At 37.5% G+C, this 7158-nt stretch overlaps 1 protein-coding gene and 1 non-coding gene across 2 annotated transcripts in view; one reads left to right on the forward strand and one right to left on the reverse strand.

Moving 5' to 3' along the window:
• Kcnd2 (potassium voltage-gated channel subfamily D member 2) overlaps nucleotides 1–7158 on the forward strand; it is a 496347-nt gene that overhangs the window by 297814 nt on the left and 191375 nt on the right. The window lies entirely within an intron of this gene.
• Nucleotides 67–173, reverse strand: LOC115031458. Its single transcript, XR_003837078.1, has one exon. It is a non-coding gene; the product is annotated as a U6 spliceosomal RNA (small nuclear RNA).

Genomic DNA, 7158 nt, shown 5'->3' on the forward strand with positions numbered 1-7158 from the left:
TGTTCTTTTAGTGTCTGTATAACATCCGTCCAGGATCTTCTGGCTTTCATAGTCTCTGGTGAAAAAAAAAATATGGAATGCTTCACGAATTTGCGTGTCATCCTTGCGCAGGGGCCATGCTAATCTTCTCTGTATCGTTCCAATTTTAGTATATGTGCTGCCGAAGCGAGCACGGGCATTGGATTTTTAGAGTTTTGTTACAGACAGTTGTGAGCTGCCATGTGTATGCTGGGAACTGAATCTTGGTTATCTAAAAGAAATACCCACTGAACCATCTCTCCAATCACGAACCTATGTGTTTCTACACTAAGAATGGTAACTTGTGAAAAACTGTGAGAAGTGTGATAGATGAAGAAATATGTGATCCCTGCAGAGTAGTGGGACATTTCTCCTATGGGACAAACACCTGATAGGGCAACTTTAGGGTAGAAGCATCTATTTTGGTATATGCTTCAATAAGGGAAACAGTCCATCTCAGGAGGACGACATCTCAAAGAGGCACAAAGTCACTGTCACACTGCATCTGCAGTCAAGAAGTAACTTCTCAACTCAGCTAACTTCTTCCTTTTAATCACTTTGGGATTGGAGCCTGTGGGAGGGTGCCATCCTCATTCAGGGTGGCTTTTAACATTCACAGTCCAACCCAGAAATGTGCTTCCTAGGTAAATCTTCGTGTATTCAAGTTGGCAGTGAAGAGTATCCATCACAGTATCCATCACCCAATAAAGACTTATTAAGGTATATAAACAGTGATGAGTCTTGATGATCTCCTGTCTCAGAGATAAGGATGTTCCCATTCTGTTAGGGAATGGGAAGGTAATTGCACTTGAGAATCTTATTCCTTGCCAGTGTGGAAGTATCCATGTCTAGGGACTGGAGAGCTGCTTCAGAGGGTAAACGCATTTGCTACTCTTGGGGAATACAGGTTCAGTTCCCAGCAAATGCATGATATCTCACAACTGTCTGTAACAAAAGATCCATGTGATCCAATACCCTCTTCTAGCCTCTGCAGGCAGTCATATGCATGGCTATACACATACACACACACACACACACACACACACACACACACACATATATGTATATGTGGAAACATGGCAATGCTAGGAAAAATAGAAACAATAGTTAATTATTTAAAATAAATTATAGGGTTCAAATATGTGATATGAAAATATGGCTCTCTAATTTCCATGCTATTTCAAGATAATGCACTTAGAAGGTGTACAACAGACTCCCTCTTGATAGACACTCCCACTCTGCCCAGCCTCGTTAGAGACAAAGTTACTTAATGCATTGTTTCCCTTGTTGCAGCTACTGATGAGGCTGATAAATTCTCATCTTGATCCATTTCTAAATATAGAAATAGCTCACATCTGTTAGGAATGCTTTTAGGCCATCCTGTGAGCACAGAGATTAGATCACTGTGTAAATGAACATGATTCTCAAGATACTTATTGGATGAAGTGTGCTTTAAAGTGGTGGACTAGAATTATGCAGAAGAGAAACAGGGACTCCTAGCGTGCTTTACACCCAAATCATGAGGCACAGAGACAGCTATGAGTCAGTGTGGCATCAAAGGCGATGTTAATTTTCGGTCTCTCAAGGAAAACTTTTTGTGTAGCTTCTGTAAGCAAAGCTTATGCTGTTCTAAGATCATAACTTTCTATGGTATCTTGACCTTGCTAAGCACCCCAAACCCTGGAGAGCTAGATTATCATCCTTCATTTAGTGCTTGGTTACTATAACCTAAGGCCTGTGTGCTTTTCTGCTGAGCTGGAAGAGGATTAGTCTTGGCCACAACTATGCAACAAATAACAAAGAATGGAGAGGTAATGCAAAGAAAATTAACTGGGCCTGATGCTGTTTTTTTTCTGCTCCCCCTAATCATTGTTATGCTGTCAAACTATAGGAAAGAGTGATTTCAAACATTTTTTTCATCAAAATCATTGAGGGCAAAGGGGTCTATTAAACATGGATTTGTGAGATCCATCAAAGTTTCTCCTTGTAAAGTTCTCAAACCTATACCTTGGCATTGCTTGGAGATGCTTATTTTTCTACTCTAGACACTGTATCCTGTAGTCTTCGGGGTTAGAGAAAGACCCCAAATATCTATGGACTCACTGGTGGACAAAAGCTCAGCTAGCTGCTCTTTCTTCTGCGGCTGCTTCCTACCCATCGAATTCCATCTTCCCTTCTTTGGCTGTAGACAGGGTCTTTTCCATGTCTTGTCATTTCCTGTTCCTATCCTCAAGATAGGTAAGTGAAAGGATGGAGAGTCAAAAGTCTGCAAAATCCTGGATGGCCCTGTGTTTACCTGAGAGTGTAAGGAGAGATCTCATTATACCCACCCAGAGATCTAGATCTTCTGACTCTCACCAGGACAGTTGAGCCCAACATTGCCAGTATCTGCTGACCCCTAGTGGCTGAATATACAATGGGTTTTGTTTCCACAAAAATATAAGGTGAGTATTGGGTTAGGGGTGATTATTATAGAGAATTATTCAATGACCATATTATTCAATTTTAGAAAAAGCTGACAGTGCCTTTATTACTTTTTCCATTTTATGGGGAAAAAACCAATTGGGTGCAAAGTCTTCTACTCTATGCAAATCAGGTCAATTCGGTCAGCACGTTACAAATTCCGCATATTGAATTTTACAAACTCCAATGGTTTGCTCTAGATTTAGTTTTTAGCATGTGAAAGCTCAACATATGGGCCCAAATGCTGCTCCATACATGGGACGGTCTGGACAGAGAAAGAGGTGATATAATCATAACATGGTCTCAAAAAATGAGTATTTCTAAGTGGGCTGTCGATAGTTCCAGAAAGTCTCATTGAAAAGCATATGTAAAAGGGTATACTTTGTTAATCCAGTGTAGAGATGATAGTAAATCCAGAGAGCATTGAAGTCTGCTTCAGTTTCCAAGTGCGATGCTCAATACCCCAAATTCAGCAAACCTTTCAGAAAGTTTGCTGTGGGGTCTTTAAATCAGCATATTAACAAACAAAAGTCAGGGGTTCTTTTCCTTATGGTAAGGGTGAATTAAAGAAGAATCCTTAAAATGCTTGCAATATACTGTATTGTTGGATATTAAAGTCTTAATTTTAATTTAAAATGAGATGAGGCATTAGACATGAAAATAACTAGAGGAAGCAACTGGTACCTCAACACTTCCTGAGTTACTGAGATGTAAGTTAGACTAGTCAACTTACCACTCATCCAAGTTATTTCATGCCATCATGTTGCGTTTGCATCAACAAGATTCATGTTTAAAAATGTGCAGTTGCAAACTATGGTGAACAAAGCTCTCAGCACTTTTAACTACCCACTCATCTCTTGGCACCTTCAGAGTAAGGTAGGATGAAGACGAGCATGGAACTAACAAGTCTCCTGGTGAGCCATGAAATGATTCTTCCTCTGTATGTATACTCCCTATATCAAACAATCACCACATGGAATATACACAGGCTCTGACCTCCAATCAAATTCAGCTTTCTCAGCTATTCTGTTTGCAAAATAAGGAAACCATTGTAGAATCCCTCAAGGAGCCCATGAACTGCCTGCTAGGGACAACGATTAAATCTAAATTGTTTACTGTTTCAAAACTTCGGGATCTCCCTTCAATAAACAGAACACTAGGCAGGAATGTGCTTCCCTTTTGTTGCTGCCTCAAGGTTTTGTTCTAGCATGTTCCTTTAGCACCTCATTGGATATGAGACTACCCTGCTTTAGTCACCCCGTCCTTGTACTGTGTGCCACAGCATAGGAAGAACACCTGCTACTAAAGTACACATTCTGGAGAGACAGAATTTAGTTCACGTCTCCATCTCCACATAGGAATGATACAGACCTAAATAAAAATAGGCCAGAAAACAAACTACACTTACAATATTAATAAAATAGATTTACCTGTATAATATGCATTACCTATAAATCATTTTATGGGATTTGTGGAATGTTTACAGTTCATAAAGCAGAGTTGCCCTGAATTCATATTATCTCTAGCCTCTTTACACAAGTTTTCAGTGCAATTTGTTGTTTGTGTATGTATGTTAAAACAACATGTATGTCAAGAAATCTCTAACTCTGAAGGTTGGAATTCTAGAATTTTATCTATGAATTTTGATGACTAGCTCCTAGTCTCTTTCCCCCATAGAACTTATGTTTTAAAGAATCTTAACGCCTTCTTCCTCCCTTTTCCTACTAGATCCCTCTCTGGAGCTCTTTTTCCTCTCCTGCATGATCTCTTTCTGCTTTTCTTGTCCTAACTGTTTGGAGCTAGGAACCTCAGATGAGAGAGAACATGAAGCATTCGTCTTGCTGGCTCTGGGTCATTCAATATCTTTTTCTATTTGCATCCATTTTCTTGTGAGATCTGTGCTTTCTATTTTCTTAGAGCCAACTAAAATCCATTGTGTATACGAACCGCACTTTTTATTATCCATTTAACTCATAGGTGGAAGGATATGTGGGTTATTTCCATTCTCTAGCTATGGTGAATAAGATAACAATGAACATGGCTTAATTAGTATCTGTGGCTTGGGATGGCAAGTTGTTGGGATTATGCCAAGGTGTGGTCTAGCTGGGTCACATGGTAGATTGTTTTTTCAGGTTTTTGAAAACTACCTACACTCACTGTGCGAGGTTTTATTCCTTCTAGCAGTGAAGAAGGGACCTCTTACACCCATAAAACTTCTAAAGAAAGCATAAGTGGTATCCTACAAAATATAAATGTAGGGAATGACTTCATGAATAGAACTCTTTTATTTTATTCAGAAATTAAGGCCAACAATAACAAATGTCCTTACAAAACTAAAATTCTTCTGTAAAGAAAAGGGATCAGTCTGGTGAAGAAGAAGCCCATAATGTGGGGGAGAATATTTGCAAGCAACACATATGACATAAGATTAATTCAAGAATACACTAATAACTCAAGAGTCAGAGGGTCAAGAGAACAAAGAAGGCATTTAAAAATGGATATGGACCTTTTCAGAGAGTACTCAAAAGAAGTAATAAAAATGTATATAAAACATCTTTCAAAGAGGTCAACATCATTAGCAATTATAAAAATACGAATTTAAATTACTTTGAGATTTCATTTTGCCCCAATAAAACTACATAAGATCAAGAACACAACAGATACCAAAGGGTACTCTCTAACATAGCAACACATATGTTTGTCTTGTTTCTGTGGCTAATAGCATACAACTAAGTTTTCTTTTACATAACAGCATTAATTTGAATTTATTTAAATCTTCCTTTGATGGAGATTTAATATCATTGAGAAGTTCAGAACTTAATTATCTACTGTTATTGAATTCCAACATAACAGTGACATGTAATGAGTGCTCGGTTGAGCCCTTTGCTTAAATTTAATGTCAACACCTAATCCTAGCTTGTTTGGCAGGTACTTGTAGATGCATCATAGTAAATAATGAGCAAAAAAAAAAAAACAATAGATATTGGAGTTGTAGTTTTTAAATATCAAACTACTAAAGCTATACAAAGTTTGAAATTCAGATTACCTTAATTGGTAATTAAATTGGCAAACTTTTTACAACATGGGTACAAAAATTCACTATCTAGTCCTCAGGTACTTCTGTTGATATTTTCTGCCATTCTGTTATTATTAAAATTTCTTTTGTGGCTGTCCAGTTTCTTCAAAGATCATTAGATAATTGCCATGCAACTTTCATATTTGTAATAGTTATGCCTTTACACTGAAATCTAATAAAACGGTTATACCCCACCCCAATAAATGATGACCTGCTTCTTACAACATAAGATTTTATTCCAGATTTAAATAAAAGTTAGTAGAAAGCTCTGCTGCAGAGGGAATATAAATGGACCTGATGAATCACAAAAGGAGAGGCGTCACAATCATAGGTGCTGGGATGAGATAGTCAGAGAAGGATAACCGTCACACCCTTAAATTATAGCATTCTTGGTAACATTTAGCAGCATTGAAAACCTTTTCCTCCTACACAGGAACACATCCTCACACTAACTATTCACCCCAGAATTGGGGGCAGGGATTAATACCTTATTTCAGCTCAGACATTAATTTTATCCATCTATACATAATGGATTATTCTAGGAAGAACTAAATGGGATCTGTAGGATATATGTGAACAATTAATTAACCACACTGTTTCTTATAATATCTACACTTTAATGATTCTTTCGCCGAATATAATGGCTTATGTCCTATGGTGAAAGAGATTGAGTCATCTGTCCTCTAAGTTTTTCAAGTAATGAGATCATGAGGTTGTACTTTATAAGCAGGATAATTTGACTTTAAATTCCCACACACACACACCTTGCAATTTTGTTTCTTTGAAATATCTGTGCAGCCCACTCACATCAATATAGACTCACCAAGACTGGTGAGAAACCAATTATCCTATCTAGTAAATGTTTATTTCTTATAGGGCACAGTAATGTAAAATGTGGATAATCCACAACATTATCCTAAGATATTCTGGGTTCAAACAATTAAATTAGATAAATAGCTGATAAGTATTATTCTTATATAGTGGCACTTAATAAGCACTTGATAGATGATAGATAGATAGATAGATAGATAGATAGATAGATAGATAGATAGATAGATAGAAAGAAAGATAGATAGATAGATAGATAGATAGATAGATAGATAGATAGATAGATAGATAGATAGAGATAAATAGATAGATAGATAGATAGATAGATAGATAGATAGATAGATAGATAGATAGTGATAGATAGATAGATAGATAGATAGATAGATAGATAGATAGATAGATAGATAGAGATAGATGGATAGAGGTGAGAGAATGTGACATTGAATAACATAGAATGAGAGGTTGATGCCAGGTTTTCCCTATAACATTCTCTCCTATTTTGGAAGTACAGTCTCTCATGGAACAACAGTCTTGCTATTTAGCTTGCAAATTGTCTAGCAAATACTATGCATTCACCTGTCTCTGCTCTGCTTGCCAGGTTACAGAAATTCAGTTCTCACTTGGCCTTTGCAAGGGTTCTGGGGAGCTGAGTTCAGGTCCTCAAGCTTGTTCAGCCTGAACTGTAAACCAAACAGCAGACATGTCTTTTGGTTTTTGGTTTTCTTTTCTGTGGTCTTCCTCCTCCTCCTCCTCCTCCTCCCCCTCCTCCTCCT

This window comes from Mus caroli, chromosome 6 (genome assembly GCF_900094665.2).
Source record: "Mus caroli chromosome 6, CAROLI_EIJ_v1.1, whole genome shotgun sequence".
NCBI classification, from domain to species: Eukaryota; Metazoa; Chordata; class Mammalia; order Rodentia; family Muridae; genus Mus; species Mus caroli.